The following is a 24,379-nucleotide window of genomic DNA, read 5'->3' as shown; positions in this document are numbered from 1 at the left end:
CAGTTGGAGCTATTTTTAGCAATTGCATTTAACAGCTCCGTGAGTTTTTGTCCTACAGACATACAAATAACACCCAGAGAAACCCTGAATCTTCTCCTTTTCAAATATATGTGTCGTGTGGGTCCCGTGTTTTTATGAGATGTCTTATATGTTTATGGTTCATGCAGAACTTGTATTTGAATGTTGGGAGTGGCTTTGTGGACTATCTGCCTTTGACAATGGGGATAAAAGGTTTACTCTGTATTATGAACTGTACAGTACCCAGCACGGGGTCTGTGCTTTCTTTTGCCCTGTCTTTTACCCTCTCCTGGCCAGACTGATCCGCTGATTAACTAATAAGACACAGCTGTAGGCATTCAGTGGGGTTGGGTGGCCACGGCACAGATTGGCTGAACAATGTTCATATAAGTGGTGTATAAGACTAGAATTGAACAACAGGTCTGGGATAAGAACATCAGAGCTGTCTGGAGGGGCCTACAATCTGCCACGGGCTACAAGAAGAAGCCCCCCCCCCCCCCACCTCTAACGACCCAAATCTACCAGACCAGTTCAATGTGTTCTGCACAAGGTTTGAAGCACCGCGTGGGTCCACCCCCTCCATCCCCCCCGCCTCCCCTCCCCCTGCCACCACCTCACCTGCTCCACTGGTCATCACTGAGCATGAGGTTCGGAGGCTCTTCAAAGGTCAGAACACCAGGAAAGCGTGTGGGCCGGACATGGTGTCACCTGCTACCCTCAAGCACTGTGCCAGCGAGCTGGCTCCAGTGTTGACGGACATTTTTAATCAGTCTCTCAATTTATGCCGTGTCCCTGTATGCTTCAAATCTGCTGTCATCATTCCAGTGCCGAAAAAGCCCAAGATCACCTGCTTAAATGATTACAGACCGGTCGCCCTCACCTCTGTAGTCATGAAAGTATTTGAACGCTTGGTCCTCTCCTATCTCAAAGCATCCACTGACCACCTCATGGACCCCCTCCAATTTGCATACAGACCCAACCGCTCAGTAGACGATGCAATCAACATAGCCCTTCACTATATTCTACAACACCTGGACAATCGGAACACCTATGCAAGGGTCCTGTTTGTGGATTATAGTTCTGCCTTTAACACCATCATTCCCGACCTCCTCCATAGCAAACTGACCCATCTGAACATCCACCCCCTTACCTGCTTATGGATTACAGATTTTCTCACCAACAGGAGACAGTATGTCAGGCTGGGCCCGCATCTGTCACAGCCCCGCACAGTTAACACCGGTGCCCCCCAGGGTTGTGTGCTGTCCCCCCTGCTCTTCTCCCTGTACACCAACGACTGCTCCTCTGGTGACCCGTCTGTCAAGACCATCAAGTATGCAGACGACACCACCATGATAGGTCTCATCAGCAACAACAACGAGTCTGCCTACCGGAGGGAGGTCGGCCATCTAGAGTCCTGGTGTGCAGTCAGCAACCTAGAGCTTAACGTCAACAAGACAGTGGAGGTGATTGTGGACTTCCGAAAAAAGGTTCCGACACATCTTCCACTTGTCATCAACAACTCATCTGTCACTGTAGTAGAGCATTTCAAGTTCCTAGGCACAACCATCACCAACACACTAAAATGGGACAATAACATCACTCAATTAGTGAAGAAAGGTCAGCAGCGCCTGTTCTTCCTCCGGCAGCTGAGAGGACTACAGGTCAGCCCCCCCATCATGGTGCAGTTTTACAGGGCTATCATTGAGAGTGTGCTTACATCCTCTCACTCGGTCTGGTATGACTCTGCCTCTGCCCGCTCTAAGGCCAGGCTCCAAAGAGTCGTACGGGCAGCAGAGCGCATCATTGGCTGCCCCCTTCCCTCCATCAAGGACCTTCACAGCTCCAGATCCCTCAGGAAAGTAATGAAGATCACGGCAGACCCCTCACATCCTGCTAACAGTCTCTTTAACCGTCTCCCCTCTGGACAGCGATACAGGGTCATCATGACCAAAACATCACGTCACCTCAACAGTTTTTTCCCCCAAGCAATAGCCCTCCTAAATAGCTCTCACACACGAACTTTATCGCACTTTATTTAACTTTATTTAACATTATTATTGTTGCACTACCTCCATTCTTATTTATTATTTTGCTCATACTGTCTGGTACTATCTGTCCATGTATTGTTGTTCTGTGTTGTCTTGTTGTTCTATTTGTGATACTATAGCCTGCATGGAGAAAACCAAAAAAAATTCCTAGTATCTGCATACATGGCGAAATAAAGTTGAATTGAATTGAATTGAATAATGGAGGGGAGGATAAAAAGACTTACAGCGGCAAGATGCGGCGGACGGGATAGAGGATTCCACGACAGAGCCAAGGCGACGGGCTGCAGGATCCGCGGCTGTTATCTGCACCACTGCCATTGCCACCGCAGACTGGTACAACGCTGACTACAACGCCTGGGTCCCGAGGGAGTGAAAGTTGGGAGACATCTAAACAGATATATTGTTCGGCGCTCTCAAACGTATCTACAGGAACGTTGGTTTAAAGAATCAATTGCAGTGTGAGTAGGCTGTCGTGGTTGTTGGACATTGAGAGCTCACGGTTTATTTGTTGTTCACAGATTCGAAAGCAGCACGAAACCAAACTACTGACGTTTCCGGGAATCCTGAGGGTGACGTCATCCAGGTTGGGGAAACCGCATCGTTCCCATGCCAACAGACGCAACCAGGCGTCAAAGTAAGAGTCCCGGCCACCTGTGAGGAACTTAAAGACACTGGTCGTGTGCCAAACTAAAAGTCAGTACTGTGGCAAGAGGACTTTCCACCGGCCTTACACCCAGGTGGACTGGTGTTACAGCCTGACTGACCTAAGCCTTATTTTGGCTGGTTTTCTTATTTTTATTCCTTCGGTCGGGAGAGACCCCGACCGAACGGACATTCTTTTTATGTTGTCTGTGTGCCTGCCTGCCTAGACAGGTGTTAGCGTTGGGGGCGGGTCAGATAGGAGTGACTGGTAGAGGCTCAGTGGTCCTTATGTGCACGTGGGAAGACTGAAGTGCTGTGTGCTATTAGTGTGTAGCCTAATTGTGTTGTGGAGTGTCTATACTTTTCCTAAGCTAGTGTGTGGGTTAGACATTGATGCCCAGTGTGCCTTTTGCTGTGTGCCCTTTTTGCTGTGTGCCCTTTCACCCTGCTTACAAAGACTCTAGCCTTATTGGCTGACCACTATTGGCCTGTAGCCCTCCGCTAAACCTGATTGGTAATGGTATTTTATGATTTGTATTAAAAATGATTATTTTTCTATACCAAAAACCCCTGTCTCTTTTGTGGTGTGTCCTGGGATTCCTGGCTTAAAGTGGGTTTGCTCGTCAAGTTCGGCGACATATGCATTTCGAAACTAAGACATAAATGAGCACTTTGTAAAGAGAATAGTGCTGAAGCCTTGCAAATTTCTCTCTCTGAGGGTGAAAGCAACCGGTGATGGCCCACCCATTAGCAAATTACGGCTATTCATATGATAAATGCATGGTAAATCGGCAAACGCTATTGGGTTGTGACGTGGCCACAACTACTTTGAAAACACCACGTTTTGCCTGTAAACAAGTCCACGTTTACCTCATATATACAGCTGAACACGATGAGGGAAAATGTATCCACTTTGAGCTTCGCCCTGACCAAGCCGAGGATATCTGTGATGAGTAAGTTGTCTTCGTTTGACTAGCTCTTGTAATGAATGCTGTTGATTAACTTATAGGGAGTAAAACGCATGTCATATTATGGAGTTCTGAGTGTAGGCGAATACCGTCAACTCGGCAAGGCGATTTTGAATCATACAAATTACTTCATGTCGCTAAGACTATTCTACAGTAAAAAAAAACATATCATACGCATACTTAATTTTATTAGGCTACAAACGTCGGAGTTTGGAATTTGTTGACTGCACAGAATTAGGCTCCCGTGAAGTAATTACGCTCCCGTAAAGAACGTCATCCATGTTCACAAGCCATTGTTCTGACAGACGGGCCATAGGACGTGATAATGGGGGGTTGCAATCGCAAATACATTCAGACCTAACTCATCAATATTCATTGTGGTTTAGGTGAAGAAAGTGTCACTTGCTAAATTACTTATGATTAATATAGAAACCAGAAACACTTTCTGAATGCTAAACTCATCTATGTGGAGATAACACATATGTTTTCAAGGTTCAAAGTACAAAAGAAAACTTCCAAAATATTTACAATGTGTCTTTGTACAAAGTGTGAGCACCTCTGAAACTAGTTTTTTGTAAGAGTATGTTTAGATTTAATTTTAATAAAAACTTGTTTGATTACATTCAGTTTACTCTCATTGTATTATTGCTGTGGTATTCTAGAATATATTAATAAATGCCACTTTTGCCTCATTGTTTTAATTAGGTGAAATATACAAAAATATCAGGCATGGCAGACTACCTAACAAAGTCAAAAACAGGCCTTAGGGTTGAAAGTGTTAAAGCTCTGCGAGTTTGTGCCCTAGAGATATGAAAAGAACACCCACAGAAACCCTGAACCCTTTACTTTTCAAATATATACAGTTTGAAACTAAAATATAAATAAGCGCTTTTTGAGGAGATTAGAACTAATCCCTTGCACATTTCAGTGTCTGAATGCTGTTTTCAGCTCCTAACGACCCGCCCATTAGCAAATTACAGCTATTCATATGATAAGGGAATGGTAATCCAGTGATCACTATTGGGTCATGATGTGGCCAGAAAATCTGTGGGGGGTATAGGGCCACAAAGACATTCCAGGGCCATTACGTAATGGCCATTGTCTTTGACCGAGGTGTCCCAGGTCTGTTTACACCTAACTCATCAATATGCATTTTTTGGGACACTAGTTTTGGAGAGGGACATGTCTTTCTGAAATTATAAAATGTAGTAATGAATCCACACACACTTTCTGAATGCTAAACTCACATATGTATAGCTAACACCTTTGTTTACAAGGTTTAGAGCTCAGAAGTCTCGGTCCGAAATCTTTACAATGTTTTTTTTTTTTTTTTACAAATTCTGAGCATCTCTGAATTAAGGTTTTTGTAAGGGTGTGTTTGCACTTGATTTAAATACAAATTTGTTTTACTGCATCCCTTTCACTCTCATGTTATTATTGCTGAGGTCTTCTAGAATATAATCATATATGCCACTTGTTTATTAATACTTTTAGTTAGAGTAAATATACAAAAACATCAAGGCATGTGAGATTTCCTAAAAAAGACAAACAGGCCTTGGCCCCCTAAGGGTTAAGTTGAAGAGGGGAAAAGGGAATGGTCTCGGTTGAAAAACCAAGACGGTTTGTTGACAGTTGGTACACACAGAAATAAATCGCTGATGACTTAATTATGCTGTACAACTGTAATTTCTTCTACCTGCTTTTCGTGACGGCACCCGTTCTCACTCTCCCAGACCCTAACCTATCTTTCATGGTGGAGGTGGACGCGTTCAAGACCGGTGCAGTCCCAAATGTCAGGTAAGCCCCCATATCTCCATCCATGTGCCTACTATTCAAAGAAATGAGTAGAACAGTAAGTGGTTATGGTAAACGTAAGTGATAAAAGTGCAAGAGACAGTTTTGAGTCCTGAGTGATTTTAGGTGGGGGGGGGTTGGGGGGGATTTCAGCCTCCTGTCAGACTGGCGGATATGGCTGGAAGGAGTGAGGGGAGAGAATTTAGCTTCCTGACAGCTTGGTGTATGAAGCTATTTCTGAGTCTGGTGGTGTGGCAACGGAGGCTCCTATACCTTCTTCCAGAGGGTAGGAGGCTGAACAGACTGTGTGCGGGGTGGCTGGTGTCACTCACAATCGAGGTAGCTTTCCAGGTGAGGCGGGTGGTGTATGTGTCTTGCAAGGAAGGGAGTGGGAGTGGGGCACCAATGATCTTACCAGCTGTGTTCACTATGCGTTGCAGTGCTTTTCTGCTGTGTTCAGTGCAGCTACTGCCCCACACAGTGATACAGCTGGACAGGATGCTTTCAATGGTGCCCCGGTAGAATGCGTTCAGGATGGGTATGCAGAGGTGTAAAGTAACGAATTACATTTACTCACGTTACTGTAATTGAGTATTTTTTTTGTGTACTTCGGTGAAATCGGTAATTTTACTTTTATATAAGTAGATTTTGACTGAAGTATTGTACTTATTACATCCGTTACTGAGATAAAAAAAAACATAGTTCAAGAAAGGAAACCGAAAAGCGGGAATCGTGCACGACAACTCTCACTGCAGTGGTGCATGCTGCAGAGAGAGGATAATGGAGTCAATGCAAGCCACCGGTGCCGAGTGATAGAGATGGAGGAAGATGATAGTGCGGACTACCAACAAGCTGCGGACGACCAACAAGCTGAAGCACCGAACTTTCCGCGAGTTAAAATTAAAGAAGATGAAGAAACCCTGTGTCCACATCTCAGCAAGTAGTTTGCCTTCCAACCTAAAAGAGGCGACAGCTACCGCAATTTCCGGACTATAAGCCGCTACCTCGCGGCTTAAACAATGACGCGGCTAATGTATGGATTATGATACCTGTGACTGTATACGGTGGCTTTGTGTTTACGATGGCTTTGTGAAGCTAGGATGCTAGCATGGATGCAGCCGCATGGATGCTTAGCTCCACGCGATTTCTCAGTATCTCTCAATAACTTAACTAATGTCAAAATAACCACAGTCTACCAGCATAGACAGAACCCAACTCAAAACAAAAAAGTTTACAACAATACCAATCCAGTCTTTTCAAGTTCTTTAGCTTACTGGTTTCAAACTAGCGTCTTTCTTCTATCTGCTGTCTTCAATCTAACGTTCTAGCTTCTGATTAGCTCTGTCTGCTGCCTGGAATGTAACATGTTTAGCGACTCCAGCATGCAGATGAAACTAAATTAACTACATTAACCAACGCCACTCTACCCTCTAGCACACCCACGATAACACCGCAGCTTAAATCCCAAGACAAATGGGTAACTGTAAAGCGAGGAAGTAGTAGAAAAAATAAAATAATAAAAATAAATCAATGTCCGTATCACACTCACATCCCATCTCAATTTCAAACCGTTTCTCCACAATTAATATCACCGATGCTGATGATAAAGTTCTCGTAATTGGTGATTCCACCCTGAGACATATTAAACTCGCAACCCCGTCACAAACAGTGAACTGTATATCCGGAGCTAGAGCAAATGATATCGAATCCCACTTAAAACTAATCGCTAAACGGAGATTCTCAAAAATTATTATTCACACAGGCGTAAACGATGTCCGCCTACGACAATCGGAAACCACCAAACTAAACTTCGCATCGCTACTCAATACCGCTACACAAATGGCAGACTCTGTAGTGTGTTCGGGCCCTATGCCCATAAACCGCGGTGATGAGATGTACAGCAGGCTATCCTCACTTAATAACTGGTTAGCAGAATGGTGCTCATGCAATAACGTAGATTTCATAAATAACTGGCCAACTTTTTGGAGGAAGCCTGGGCTACTGCAGAAGGATGGCATCCACCCCTCCTGGGAGGGTGCTAGACTCCTCTCTCAAAACTTAATACACCAACTGTCATATAATGTGTACATGTATATGTGACCTTATGAGTGACGTCACCGGTAATGAGATCACGCGAGATATACGTTAGTCTGATGTTAATGCTAAAGTGATAAGTGGGATTTACCTGCCTGTGTGTTACCTTCACGTTTGTTCAATAGAGAACTTTGCACTTATAGTTATTGAGTGGACATCAGTTCTTTACATGGTGTCAGAAGCGCTTGACGAACACATTGCTTCGAAAGGATGGCCAAGTTTAACCCCCCGGAAAGTTTTGCTTTCGACCGACCGAATGAATGGGCAGATTGGAAGCAACGTTTCCAGAGATTTCGGATGGCGACGAAACTTACTAAAGAGAGTGGCGAAGTTCAGGTCAGTTCACTGATTTATGCCATGGGAAATGAAGCTGAGAACATTTTCAAATCTTTCAACTTTGCGGATGGAGCGGATGAGAAAAAGTTTGACGTTGTGTTAAAGAAATATGACAAATACTTCTATCCCAAACGCAACGTGATTCACGAGCGCGCTTGTTTTCACCAGAGATTGCAGCGGCCCGGTGAGAAAGCTGAAATGTTTATCAGAGCCCTTTATGAGATGTCAGAACACTGTGAATTTGGCGTGAACAGAGACGAGCACATCCGTGACCGGATTGTTGTGGGCATTGTCGATAAAGAACTGTCACGCAAATTGCAACTGATGGCTGAACTGACGCTTGCTCAAACCGTTCAAAACGTTCGCCAGTCTGAAGAGGTCACACTCCAAGTTCACCAGCAGGGTGAAGCACACGCTGCGGTGCAGGAGGTCCGTGGAAATGCAGCAGGCAGAGGGAAATCTAAATGGCAACCCAAAAGGAGGGAAAGTGGAGAGCAAGGAGACTCTAAGTGTGGAAAATGTGGGAAATTGAAACACACCGATCCAGCAAGGTGCCCAGCCATGAATTCAACATGCAACAGATGCAAAAAGGTGGGTCACTGGGAAAATAAATGCTATAGTAAATTAGTGAGAGAAGTAACTGAAGAGACAGTTTCACAGAGACCGTATTACCTGGGTGCAGTCACTAACACAAACAGAAATGACGAACTATGGACAATAAAGTTAACAATTGGAGCAGCACCAGTCAAATTTAAGATTGACACAGGTGCAGATGCAAACATTATGGGAGAAGAGACATTTAACAAATTAACTCCCAAGAAGAAATTAGAGCCGTCTAATATCACACTGTGTAGCCCAGGTGGTCAATTGGACTGTTTAGGGAAATTTCTAGCTAGCACACAATACAAAGGGAAGCCATACACTTTTCCTGTGTACGTCATCAGTGGCAAAACTGCAAATAACTTGCTGAGCAGAGACACAGCAACATCGATGGGGCTTGTGAAGCGCATCGAAGAAGTTCACAAAGCATTCGGTGAACTTGGAACTTTGAAAACAGAACCTGTTAAAATCCTGTTAAAAGAGAACGCACAGCCATACACAGTGCACACGGCCCGTCGCATCCCTTTGCCCATGTTGCAGCAAGTAAAAGAAGAATTGCAGCGAATGGAGGAGAATGAGGTGATAGAAGCCGTGACTGAACCTACAGACTGGTGTGCACCAATGGTGCCAGTCCCACGGAAAAATGGAAAAGTGCGTATCTGTGTGGATTTGAAGAGGTTAAATGAAGGTGTACGTAGAGAGAGATATGTCCTTCCTACCGCAGAGGAAATCACTGCAAAGCTCAGTGGCGCAACCATGTTCACATCTTTGGATGCCGCCTCTGGCTTTTGGCAAATTCCTCTCCACCCAGAAAGCACCAAATTAACCACCTTCATAACGCCCTTTGGGAGATATGCCTTCAAACGACTCCCATTTGGTATCGCGAGCGCGCCTGAAATTTTTCAGCGCAAGATGACGGAGACGCTCAACGGCCTGGAAGGCGTGGCAATCTTTATGGATGATGTGCTAGTGTATGGTGACACTCCTGAGCAGCACGACCAGCGTCTCAGCAAGGTGTTGGAGAGGATTGAGTCGGCCGGACTGAAGCTGAACAAAGAAAAATGTAAATTCAGACAAGACCAGCTTCACTTCCTGGGCCAGGTAATTGACAAATCAGGCGTGAGGCCGGACCCTGATAAAGTCAAAGCAATCCGTGAGCTCCCTCCACCACAGAATGTGAATGACCTAAGGCGTGTCCTGGGTATGTTTAACTACTTAGGGAAATACATCCCAAACCTGTCAACAGTGGGCCAGCCACTATATGAACTGTTAAGATCCAAGTCAGTTTGGACGTGGGGCCCTTCTCAACAGGAGGCATTCCAGCGCCTGAAAGACATTCTGTCTACCTCTCCAGTCCTGAAATTCTACGATGTGAACCGACCAACTGCTGTATCAGCTGATGCCAGCAGCTATGGCATTGGCGGGGGTACTGCTGCAGCTGCACGACAAGGACTGGAAACCAGTGGCATTTCTGCTCGCGTCGTCTGTCGGAGGCCGGAGACCAGATATGCCCAAATTGAGAAAGAATGGTTTGGCTAGTGTGTGGGCGTGTGAGAGATTCGAGAAGTACCTCTGTGGCCTTTGAAAACTTCAAGTTGGTCACAGACCACAAACATTTGGTGCCACTTATGAACAAAAAGGACCTTTGACAATGTGCCAATACGATGCCAAAGGCTACTCATGAGACTGGATGAGGTTTAAACCAACAGCTGAATACTGCACCTGGAAAAACATTGACAGTGGCAGATACACTCTGGCGAAGTCCGCTACAGTACGTAGAAAGAGAGGCTGACACTCACTCAGATGTAGCGTGTTACATAGCAGCCATTGTTGATAATATGCCAGCTACTCCACATAAACTGATGGCCATAAAGACCGCTACAGCAGCTGACTACAATCTTCAGTTAGTGTTGCAGTAGCGTCAGATCCGTTGGCCTGAGTATATAGGCAATGTTCCAGCAGTGAATTAAAGACTACTTTCCCATCAGAAATGAACTGTTCTGAACACAACGGGATTCATCATATAGAGGAAACCGCATGGTGATTCCTGATGTCATGAGAGCAGACATCCTGGATCGAATACATGACGGACATCAAGGTCTGACAAAGTGCAGAGAGCGGGCCCATGCGGCTGTGTGGTGGCCCGGCGTCTCATCTGAAATTAAAAACAAAGTCCAGTCTTGTCAGGTATGCCGTGAGATGAAAACCCGCCCACGATTGCCGAAAGGAGCCCTGATCTCAACCCCTTTACCTGATAGACCCTGGAAGAGACTGCCATTGGACCTGTGTGACCATAACAAACACATCTACCTTGTTGTCTCGGACTACTTCCTCCCGGTTCCTTGAGATACTTCACCTGGCAACAACCACTGCTTCACAGGTGATTTTAAAGCTGAAAGGAGTGTTTGGAAGATTTGGTTGTCCAGATGAGGTGTTTAGACAATGGGGCCTCAGTTCCTTGCCCAAGAGTTTCAAGAGTTTGCAAGACAGTTTGACTTTATGCACATCACTTCTAGTCCCACAACAACCCCCAAGGAACGGACATGCTGAGAAGAGGAGTACAAACCGCAAAGAGAATCCTACAGCAGAAAGATCCTCTGCTCGCCCTTATGTGCTATCGGTCAACGCCTTGCGCCACCACTGGCGTAAGCCCAGCAGAACTGCTTATGGGCCGGAAGATCAAAACAAACTCTTCCGACTCTGGAGGCCAATCTTCAGCCTCGATGGCCTGATTCTGGAATTAGTCAGGAATTAAGGATGCAATGGAAAAACAGAAACAAGCATTCTACTTTAATCAGCGCCATGGAGCAGACCCTACCATCACTAAAACCAGGTGTCCGGTCCTCATGAAATTGGACCATCAGAAGTCCTGGAAAACACCCGCCATTGTCACTGGAGAAGGCATCACACCTCGCTCCTTTGTCATTGAAAACCCCAGGGTGCAACACTGCGACGCAACCGCCGTCACTTGCAACATGTTCCTGAACAGCTGGAGCTGCACACCTTTAGCTCCAGACGGACTACAACAGGGAGCTGCTGGACAGGCAGCCCGACCCTCCAGTTACGACTGGCACTACCTCACCAACAGCCATTGTCAAACCCCCAGACCCACATAATGGACTGTTTCATACCCGGTCTGGCAGACAGAGTAAACCTGGGGAAGACTGAATCTGTGAAAAAAAAAAAAAGAATGTCACATGTTCACTGTTGCTGTATGTTGCTATTTTGTTTCAGTAATTAAGCTATGGACTGTGGGGAGGGGAAGAAAAGAAAGAGAAAAAATAAGGTTGTTGATTTTGTGAATTGAAAAGTTTACTGAAGCTGTGAATGAGCTAATGTTCTAATGATCTAATTGATAAAATGCTCAGATTTTGATTTTGATAAGTTAGTGTTTGATAAGCTAAGTAATATCAGTGTCTTGCTGATTTATGAAAGCAGTATCTTCTGAATGTTTAGTCAGGAAATGTAATTGTCTTGTTTTGTTCTGAGAGAAAGAAACAAGCTGAAAAGGGGAGATGTCATATAATGTGTACATGTATATGTGACCTTATGAGTGATGTCACCGGTAATGAGATCACGCGAGATATACGTTAGTCTGATGTTAATGCTAAAGTGATAAGTGGGATTTACCTGCCTGTGTGTTACCTTCACGTTTGTTCAATAGAGAACTTTGCACTTATAGTTATTGAGTGGACATCAGTTCTTTACACCAACTAGCCCAAACCTACTACTGACAACCCAAAACTAGCACTGGAAGGCAGACCACACTAACTTTGGCTGCACCAGTACACTCTTTGCCCATATTAAACCATATACAAACGGTATCTATACCCAGACGCACAAACCCAAGCAAATCACACTAAAAGAAGTATCAATCCAGGAAAATCTAATAAAGATACAAACCTTATCAGCACACAATGAAACTTGTACAATCCTAAAACTGGCCTTATTAACATTCGGTCCTTAACAATCAAAAGGTGCACTTATGAATGAGCTGATATCGGACAACAACATTCAAATACTTTTCCTAACTGAAACCTGGCCTAAAACGAGATGAATTCCTAGCCTTAAATGAGTCCACCCTCCAAATCATGTTAACTGTCACATCCCCCCGCAGCACAGGGCGTGGAGGTGGAGTAGCTACCAATTTCCCTCGCTAACCTATGTATTTCCCCAAGACCTAAATTTAAATTTGCATCATTTGAAGTCCTCGTACTTCATCTTTTGCATCCAAACTCAAAAGCCACTCAGCCGGTCACTCTCGTGACCTATATAGACCACCAGGCCCCTACACTGAATTTTTATCTGAATTTTCCGACTTCCTATCCGCCCTGGTTGTAAACTGATAAAATCCTCATAGTTGGGAGATTTTAATATCCACATGATAATGAAAGTAATGCCTTACAATTGCATTCCAATCATATAGACTCTATCGGGTTCTCCCCAACATGTAACACACCCAACTCACCACCATAATCACACCATTGACCTGTTATTAACACATGGCTAGAAATTGACCGCCCTCTAGTTCTACCTCAAATACTGCCCTTTCAGATCACCACCTAATTACATTCAACATGAAATTAGATCTCCGTCCAACAACGGAATTAACCTATTCTACAGCCGTTGTTTATCGACAGGACTACAGCAGAATTCATATCAAAACTACCAGTCGCTCTTGCCACAGCTCCTACCACTGGCCAAAAGTAAATGACGTAACGCACACCCCCACCCCATATCGACCTACTAACGGATGGCGTCATACATGCGCTCCACTCAACCCTTGACGCTGTTGCGCCACTAAAAAAGAGAATAAGAAAACTGAAAAAGACTGGCCCCATGGTACACTGATCAGACTCGTGCACTTAAACAAACCACACGAAAACTAGAAAAAAAATGGTACTCCACCAAACTTGAGGTATTCCACCTGGCATGGAAGGATAGTCTTCTAAGCTATAAACGAGTACTTTCTGAGGCAAAATCGGCTTACTATTCTTCATTGATTGACAATAATAAAAACAACCCCAAAGTTCCTATTTAACACCATTTCTAGGCTAACAAAAAACCACAATACAATCGAACATTCTGTTCCCATAAGCTTTAGTGGTAATGATTTCATGACCTTTTTCAATAACAAAATTCTAACAATAAGAGAACAAATTCATAGTCTCCTCCTTACACCTCTTCCAAAATGCCCTATGGCTATGGCAACACCCCCTAAACCTGGTGCTCTCCTTGAATCCTTCGCACCCATTGACCTCCCTGAACTAAACTCCCTGATCCTCTCATCTAAATCATCGACGTGCCTACTAGACCCTATCCCACAAAAACTTAAACATGCACTATCGTTATTAAGTGAGACATTACTTAATGTAATGAATAATTCACTAATTTCCGGATACGTCCCCAAATCATTTAAATAAGCAGTGATCAAACCATCTCTCAAAAAACCTAACCTTGATCCTGATAATCTAGCTAACTATAGACCCATATCTAACCTCCCCTTCTTGTCAAAAATACTTGAAAAAATAGTAGCTAAGCAACTTACTTCCTTTCTACACCAAAACAAAATCGAAGAAACCCTCCAATCTGGCTTTAGAGCCCACCACAGCACTGAAACGGCCTTAGTCAAAGTCCTGAATGACCTACTAATCGCATCCGATCATGGGTGCACCTCAATACTAGTTCTCCTAGACCTTAGTGCCGCCTTCGACACTATAGATCACCATATCCTATTACAGAGACTTGAACACCATGTTGGCATCAAAGGCTGTGCCTTATCCTGGTTTAGATCTTACCTCTCTGATCGCCATCAATTCGTTCACGTCCATGAGAAGTCATCCAATCACACTAGAGTAAGCTACGGTGTTCCCCAAGGCTCTGTCCTCGGACCACTGCTCTTTTCCCTTTACATGCTACCCTTAGGTGCTGTCATAAGGAACCATGGCATTAACTTCCACTGCTATGCTGATGACACCCAACTCTACCTATCCATGAAACCTGATGAAATTGTACATTTACCCAAGATAGAAACTTGCCTGCAAGATGTAAAATCTTGGATGGCTAACAACTTCCTGCTCCTCAACTCTGATAAAACTGAGGTTATGCTTGTAGGCCCCGATCAATTGAGAATGACACTATCTAGCCATCTATCCACACTCGATGGCATCCCAACACCCAATACTAGCATCAAAAACCTTGGTGTAACTATCAACCAAGACCTCCTATTTGACTCACACATAAAACAGATCTCAAAGACATCATTTTTTCATTTACGCAATATTGCCAAAATTAGAAAAGTCCTATCCCTCCAAGATGCAGAAAAACTAATCCACGCATTTATTACTTCCCGACTAGATTACTGCAATGCTCTCCTGTCCGGATGCAGCATCAACTCAATAAAGAGCCTCCAACTTATACAGAACGCTGCTGCCGTACACTCACCAGAACTAAAAAATATGAGCACATCTCACCTGTACTTGCCTCTCTGCATTGGCTCCCTGTCAAAAGTAGAATTGATTTCAAAGTACTCCTGCTAACATACAAAGCCCTAAATGACCTGGCTCCAAACTACCTTAAGGAACTAGTTGTCCCCTACTGCCCCCTAAGACCGCTCCGTTCCCAGAGTGCAGGCCTCCTTGTAATTCCAAGAATATCAAAAACCACAGTAGGAGGCAGAGCCTTTAGCTACCGAGCCCCCCTCCTCTGGAACAATCTCCCTGCCTCCATCCGAGATGCAGACACCCTACCTATATTCAAATCAAGACTAAAGACATTCCTCTTTAGTGCATCCTATAGCCATAAGTAATTGCATCAACAAACCCATCACCTGCTGGGCCAGCCAGTCAGCAAGCATAACTAGACATAACTGAACACATAAGAAAGAAAAAAAAAAAATAAATAAATAAAAAATGTATATCACTGGGCTACAGACAGCGTATGTTGTAGCCTGCAACCCTAACAAAGCTTACGACTAAAATCTCCATATGTACCAAACCAAACTAATTGCTAAATGGCAGCATAACTAAACATAACTAATGCTAAACCAAACTAAATGCCAAACCAAACTAAATGCTAAATGCCAGAATAGCTAAACACATCTAAAACACATGCAATACCCCCCTAATCAACATAACTGGGCTACAGACAGCGTATGTTGTACCGTGAAGGAGTGCGGAAGATCCCGGGTACAGCACACGGCGCGTATTGCGACTGTCACCAGCCAACTAAATACTAAATAAAATCCCCATACACCCAGCCAGGCAGCCTCTCTCTCTCTCTCTCTCTCTCCCTCTCCCTCTCCTTTCTTATCACATTGCTAATGCCTATAATAACCCACTCACTCTGTTCTTTTTCTTTCTCTCCTAATCTAGACTATCTTCGCCATGGGACGCTGCTGTAGTCTCTCTACCCGGTCTACCTGCAGAAACCCTCGACCAATTGCACCCACCGCCACTGCACTGCCGTACACTTACTCTACCTCATACCCTATGCTAGCATTTATATACAATATATATTATTGCCACCATCGACATGTTTCTCTGTTCCTACTCCCCTTACCCCTGTAATAGTAACCCTATCAGCACAGTGTATATCCACTAAACTGGTCTTGTCTGTATCATGTATTTACCACTGGATGTCTGTATATATATTATGTACATCTACCAAATGCAGGCTATGTACAACACCTGTTGTTTCCCTTCCCCTTCTGCCACACAACCCTCCCCCCTTCCCCCCTTCCTATCTCCACCAGGCCGACCTCAAGCAGATGGGTCCCCCCTTATGTGCCGTGGTTCTGCTTAAGGTTCCTTCCTGACTAACAGGGAGTTTTTTCTTGCCCGTGTTGCCATTGTGCTTGCACTAAGGGGGTTTCAGGCTCTGGGCTCTGTAAAGCGCCTAGAGATAATTGTATTGTTATGGCGCTATATAAATAAAATTGAATTGAATTGAATTGAATTGAATTGATTGACTCTTGCAACTGTGCTCTCTTAATGCAACAGTGCACTTATCGTAACTGGCAAAACTAATAATATGCATCACTATTGTATTACTTTTGGTATTCATTTTAGCCTGTGTAAAGTTAATTTGTTTCAATGTAACGGTAGGCACCTGCGGCTTATAGAAATGTGCGGCTTATTTATGTTAAAAATAATTATTAAAAAAAAATTCAGTGGGTGAGGCTTATATTCAGGTGCGCTCAATAGTCCGGAAATTACGGTATATAATGCTGTGTAAGCTGTGCCTGCCCCACCAGACAGAACTTTCTGCTTATAAAAATGAATCTTCAAATCTGTGCAAACATGTGATGGGCTATGATTCAAACAGTATTTTTCCCTTTCCATTAGTAGTTCAGACAGCATTCTTGTTGTTTAGTTAGCTTTGCTACAATAAGCAAAATATGCGTGTCATGGCACTAGTAGCCTCATTTTGGCTAGCACTTACAACCGCCCTGAGTATGCTAACGTTGACTAGCTAGCTAGGCTAGCTATACACTCGTGTACACCCCTTGTATCCATCATTCTGTTAACAGCCGTCATCCATAATAATTCCATTCCTGTCTTCCATTCGTTTCAGGTCATAGCATTATTATGTTCAGTCTCTCATATTGTGTTAAAAACTGCAGATCAGTCATCAGCAATGAAATACACCACATAAACTGATATTAGGCTAATCATTTGGCTGCCTCCCATGCCCTGAAACAGGAACGATGTGAATGCGCACACCATCGTTGTCAGACAGTTGGACAAGTCAATGTCAATGTGTATGTCGTTATCTTGAATTTATCACGATGTTTAGTCAGATATTGATAACAATAAGTGGTGGCTTTGCAACGTGCACGTCTTTCATGTTCATGCTCAGGGGTCTCGGTTAGCAAGAATTTAGGATTATGAATTGTGATGCATGTAGAAATAGAAAATAATGTTATCATTCTGTATATATACACTGTAGGTCTGACATCTCAAGTAGCTATTTATAGCTATTTCTGTGTTATGATGCACTCTTGATGGCAGCTAAATACTTGTCAGAAATGTTGTTTGTCATTCTACAGGTCTAGTCTATGTCAGACAACATCTTGACCTGATGGTAGAGGCTGAAGCAAGTTGGACCACATTCATCAGATGAAGATGATTTGTTTTCCTCAATGAAGTCCAGAAGGTACAGGGGAGTTAGAAGGGTACCTAGCCTGTGTCTCAGACAATATGGATCTGCTGAACTCCTTTCAGAATATCAAAAAACTGTCCCTGAAACTCAATACACCTGCCTCGGCCGCCTGCAAGTGACTCTTCAGCTGTGCTGGATTGCTGTTCACTGCAAAGCGAGCCCGGATGAACTCTACTCACCTTGAAAATCAGCTGCTGCTCAAACTCAACAAGAAGTTTGTAAACTAATGCTCTAAAGGTGGACACAAGTAAAGTAACTAAAGTTTAAATATACAGTGGGGCAGCGGCATTTTAACTTTTTTATTTTAGCTGTCATGTGGTTCATGTCTTGACATGTCCTCCCAAAAGTTCTTAAATGTTGTGTTTAATGTTTAATGTTTGACATGTTTAATGTCATTGCACAAATATTTCTAAAGATTTCCTTTAAATAAAAATAATTCGTTTTTGTATTAGATTTATGACACCTTGTCCTTTATGGCACTATATAGGAGCAGCCCGATCAAGATGTTGAAAGTAACTAAGTAACTTTTAAAGTACATTTTAAATTAACTACTTTTTACTTTCATCAAAGTAATTGTACTTTTACTTGAGTACAACATTTCAGTACTTTTTACACCTCTGTATGGGAGCTTTCGCTCTCTTGAGCTTGCGGAGGAAGTAGAGGCGCCGCTGGGCTTTCTTCGCCAGTGATGCAGAGTTGGTGGCCCAGGAGAGGTCCTCACTGATGTGCACCCCCAGGAATTTGGTGCTGCTCACACGCTCCACAGCAGCACCATCGATGGTCAGTGGTGGGTGTTCAGTGTGGCTTTTCCTGAAGTCAACCACAATCTCCTTTGTTTTGCTGACATTCAGCAGGAGGTTGTTGTCTCTGCACCACGTGGTCAAAAGGTTGACCTCCTTCCTGTAGTGGGTCTCATCGTTCTTGGTGATGAGACCCACCAGAGTTGTGTCGTCCGCAAACTTCACCATGTGATTGGTGCTGTGGGTTGTTGTGCAGTCGTGAGTCAGCTGGGTGAAGAGCAGGGGACTGAGCACACAGCCTTGAGGGGCCCCTGTGCTGAGTGTGATGCTGCTCGAGATGTTGTTGCCGACTCGTACTGCTTGGGGTCGCTCACTGAGAAAGTCCAACACCCAATTGCAAAGGGAGGTGTTGAGCCCCAGCTAGTCCAGTTTATAGATGAGTTGTTGTGGGATTATAGTGTTAAAAGCTGAACTAAAGTCTATGAAAAGCATTCTCACATGTGAGTCTGCTTTTTCCAGGTGGGTGAGGGCTGGGTGGAGAGCAGAGCAGATTGCGTCCTCTGTGGAACGTTTGGCCCGGTATGCGAACTGAAAGGAGTCCAGGGTGGGGGGGGGATGGACTTGATGTGAGACATGACTAGCCATTCAAAGCACTTCATAATGATGGGGGTCAGTGCCACAGGGCGATAGTCATTGAAGCAGGATGGAGCTGGTTTCTTTGGCACAGGTATGATGATGGAGGTCTTGAAATGTGATGGAACAGCAGCTTGACTCAAAGAAGTGTTGAAGATATCCATGAAGATATCCTTAAGCTCCTCTGCGCAGTCCCTCAGTACACGGCCTGGAATGTTGCTTTTCGGGGGTTGATAGTAGAGAGTGTCCTCTTCACACTTTCGGCAGACAGGCACAGAGCCTGGTCGTGGGGGGTGTAGAGTTTTCTGTGGGCTTGTGTTATTTGTTGCTTCATACCGTGCAAAGAAGCTGTTGAGGTCGTTGAGCAGAGAGATGTTGTCGTCGCAGGTCTGTGATGCAGGCTTGTAATCCGTTATGGTCTGGATGCCCTGCCACAGGCTGCGCGTGTCTCTGCTGTCCTTGAAGTGGCTGGTTATCTTTTTTGTGTAGTCCTGTTTTGCTCTTCTGATGCCACGGGACAGGCTGGCTCTCGCTGTTCTCAGGCCAATTCTATCCCCGGCTCTGAAGGCTTTGTCCCTGACCCTCAGCAGCCGATGGACAGCTCCTGTCAGCCATGGCTTCTTGTTAGCCTGAGTGATGATGGTCTTTGTGTGGGTCACATCATCTGTGCATTTGTGGATGTAAGAGCAGACAGTGTCTGTAAGCTCCTCATTGTCTATGTGGTTGTTGTGTGTAGCTGCTTGCTTGAACATGCCCCAGTCTGTTGTCGCAAGACAGTCCTGAAGAGCACACATTGATCCATCCGGCCACACTGAAATCTCCTTCCTAACCGGTTTTTCCACTTTCACCCTGGGCCTATATGCTGGCATTAGCATAACAGTGATGTGGTCGGAGAGTCCGATGTGGGGGAGGGGGGAGGCCTTGTATGCTCCTTTGTGTGAGGTGTAGACCAAGTCCAAGGTGTTTCTCTCCCTTGTTGGGAAATTGACATGCTGATGAAGTTTTGGTAGTACAGTTTTAAGATTAGCATGATTAAAATCTCCAGCGATGATAATAAATCCATCTGGGTGTGCTGTCTGTTGTTCGCTGATGGCCTGATATAGTTCACAAAGTGCTGCATTCCTGTCACTGCTGATGGAGGTTGGAGGGATATATACCGCGATTAGCAAAACCGCAGTAAATTCCCTTGGCAGATAGAAAGGACGGCACTTTATGATCATAAACTCCGCCAGTGGTGAACAATGTCTGCATACTACCACAGCGTCCTGGCACCACGCATCACGTATGTAAATCCAAACTCCTCCACCACGTTGTTTACCTCCGTTAACATGGGCTCTGTCCGCTCGATAGCATGTTAGCTGCTCAAGATGTACAGCGGGTCGGGGTTGTTGTCATTAAGCCATGTTTCAGTGAAAACAAGCACACAGCAGTTACTCACTGTCCGATTCGCTGATCTCAGTAGTCGTATGTGGTCCATTTTGTTGTCCAAGGATCATACGTTTGCCATGATGATGGATGGTATGGCTGGGCGAGTTGGGCTAGCCGCTAGCCTAGCTCGGATACCTCCGCGCTTGCCCCTCTTCTGCTTCCTCGCACACCGTTTCCGACGTCTCTTAATCGGGGCTGTAGTCGGGTCCGGTGTAATCACGGGCTGGCGAAGTAATCCGAGCTCCTTGATGGTTGTCTCTGTTGTAGTATCCAACACGTTGTTAATCTTGCTCTTGCAGATGTCTAGCAGAGCCTGTTGACTGTACTTGTAATCGGACGCATACAGACGAGATGAACACGACAAACCTTCGGACAAACACTTATTAAATAAACAAAACACCGCATTTTCGGAAGCGTGAGTGGCCGCTGCATCTACACGGGCCGCCATCTTTTTAACACCAGATAGAGTGTCACACTTCAGGTCTGAAAGTCACACACATACCAGAGCGACAATCATGCATCACACACATCACACATTTCTTGCCACATAAAATATAGTGTATAGCCTATATTGGTTTAATGGTGTAGTAGTCTGAAAAGTAGATAGTAGATTGTTGTTATCCATTGAAAATGTTTCTTGTTTATTTAATATTTTTTGATGCACTTGGTGCCTTATGCACAGTCCATGCCCTGTGTGTAAATAGCGGCGGCCCTGCAACCAATCATCTCCACTCCTCACTCAAATGGTAAAGATCCACCAATCATCTCTACTCCACTCTCTCACTCAGCAGTAATCAGATCTCAAACAATCATCTCTCACACTCACCCAGAGACAGGACAGATTCCTCCATCTTCTTCCTCTCTTCAGCAGTTATCTCTACCTCCACTGTAATACCAGAGTAGAGAGATGAGCTCTTTGAAGCAGGAGGCTAATAGACATGAACACATATGGAGCACACACACACTTACCTATACACACACTCACACGAACACATCTGGAACACGCACAGAGTTCTGACCATTACCCACCACACACACAAACAATGTTTAAACTGGTTTATTTAAACTAAATGATGAAGGCTACATAATCTGAAGTGAAGATTTAATGAATAATGTCTCTTCTCTCCCCAACAGGACATGCAGACACCCACCCTGTAATTAACTTCTGACCAGGAAGAGGTCAGCTATGGTTTCATAACTCACTGAACACCATTATTCATACAGAGAGAATCTGCATTTAAGCAACTGACAGACAACCTTGTATATGTTGTTGGCTGATCTGACTGTGGATTATTGCTCTGTTACCCACAGACTCAACCTGACCCAGTCACCACATAGCAGATCTCAACCTGACCCAGTCACCACATAGCAGATCTCAACCTGACCCAGTCACCACATAGCAGATCTCAACCTGACCCAGTCACCACATAGCAGATCTCAACCTGACCCAGTCACCACATAGCAGATCCAACCTGACCCAGTCACCACGTAGCAGATCTCAACCTGACCCAGTCACCACATAGCAGATCTCAACCTGATCCAGTCAACACATAGCAGATCTCAACCAATCTGGCCATTTAGGTACCCTATGTAAAACAGTTTTTCTGGTGGCCCCAGTACAAACAACAAAGGCAAATAAATAAATGAGCCCTACATGCTCTACAGATCTTCTCTTTTCCTTGTTCATTTGAAATAGCAAGTAGCATATTCTGCAATTACAGAGTGGCAACTGTGGTAAAAGCGGGATAAAGGACTTCACGCTGCTCTGGTAGCAGAAAATAATGCACTTCCAGGTGTAACAGCCACTCCTCTTTGTGTCACGGTCACATTAACACCTCGCAAGTACATTATTTACTGCTACCTGAATGCTGTGTTGTCCACGATCCCCATATAATATAGCCATTCCGCCTTGCATATACTTTCTTAAAATTCATAGACTGTTGCACTGTTTGTTTTGTATTGTGTTGTAATGTATATTTTGTGTAAGCACACTGAGAGCCATTTACCAAGTCAAATTCCTTGTTTTGTGCAAACTTACTTTGCCAATAAAACCTGATTCTGATTTTGATTCTGATTCTGATCCCTTACTTAAACAACTTTCTTAGAATACACCACACTATAGTAGTAACTACAACCCACTTTCTGTCAAAATGATTGATGGCCTATAATAGATAAAATCCAACAAATCAGCCTTTGATTGCCAGGTTGGTTTGATGGGCCTCTTGCCATTCTGAAATGGCGGAAAATTTGTGATGTGTGAGATGGATTACTGTGGCAACTCTTTGAGTTTGTGAGTGTGTCTCATATTAATCAATGAAACGTATAGATCCGGTTCTTACGCTCAATATTTATTTTTCTGTGATAAGGCCTACAGTTGTCAACACATTCTATCTATGTATCTCATGTCAGATGGATAGAAGCACTGCCACATAACATAGATAATACTCAGTTGTTTGCTTAGTGTCACATACAGTTTTGATACTAATTGTTTTTCAGTAACCAGCTCTGTTTTTGACATGCACACAAACACAAGCAGACGCACAAACACACACACATGCACATGTGGCAAAGATCCACCAATCATCTCTCCTCCACTGTCTCACTCAGCAGTAATCAGATCTCAACCAATCATCTCTCACACTCACTTAGAGACCTTTGGTTGGAGTCCTCCCTCTTCCTACCTCCCTCCATCTCCTTACACACTGTAATAATAATAAAGAGAGAATAGAGTAGAGAGTTGAACTCTTTGAAGCAGGAGGCTAGTAGACATGAATACACATGGAGCACACACACACTTACCTATATTAACACATACACACACAAACACTCACACACACACACACACACATACACACGCACACACAAACACACCTTCTTATATTAACACACACACACACACACACACACATACTTACCTATATTAACACACAAACACACACACACTTACCTATATTAACACACATACACACTTACATATATTAATGCACACACACTCAAGCAAACATGAGCACATTTAGATCACACACAGAGTTATGAACATTACCTACCACACACAAACGCACACACCCCTAATTCTGTCGTATCCTCTAGGGCGACGCCTTTCTTAGAACACGCTAACAATCACCTTTCACCTACACCAGGCTCTGTCGGTTCACCCGCGGTGATTACAAACTTCCTTCTTAAACACTGGGTGTCCCTCCACCTTCACTCCGGCCCTGTTCGAAATCTCTGGTCGGAAGGAAGGAAGGACTGTTCGAAAACTCTTAATCTTTTTCTTCTGCTTTTATGAGATACCTTGAAATCGTCACATAACGGTCATTTTTCAAGAGAGCATAGGAGCAGCCTTGAAGCTGCCTATTACCCATAAATCTGTGCGCCATATCCCTAACCAGAGACAAATTTAAAAAAAGATGGCGAATGAAATCGTCGAAGTCCCACAAAAGTATTCACCGATGTCATTTTCTTTGCTTTTTTTTGCTTGTTTTTATAAAAAGTTACCAAGAAATAAACAGTGTACTATGTAATTATGCCATGGTTGATTAACAAAAATAGTCTGATTTCGTTAGCGAAGTATCCATTAGCCAGGTCGCTAACAGTAGCTGTTAAGCTAGCAAATAAGCACTCACAGCCTAATGATGTCACATGTTGCCGTACATGCTATCTTAACCCTCTGAAGTCCACGCTCCCTGTGCAGGGATATGGTGGTTTTTATGGGGAATTGCTTTTAAAGCTCAGCCAGTTTTTGTCGGAGAGACATAGAAATTACACCCCCAGAAACCTTGAACCCTTTTCTTTTCAAATTTACACAGTTTGAAACAAATATATAAATAAGCACTTTGTAAGGAGAATAGGACTAGTCTCTTGCACTTTTCAGTCTCTGAGTGAGGTTTCAGCTCCTAACGACCCGCCCATTAGC

This window comes from Clupea harengus, unplaced genomic scaffold, assembly GCF_900700415.2.
Source record: "Clupea harengus unplaced genomic scaffold, Ch_v2.0.2, whole genome shotgun sequence".
NCBI lineage: Eukaryota > Metazoa > Chordata > Actinopteri > Clupeiformes > Clupeidae > Clupea > Clupea harengus.
This window is presented reverse-complemented; position numbering follows the sequence as displayed.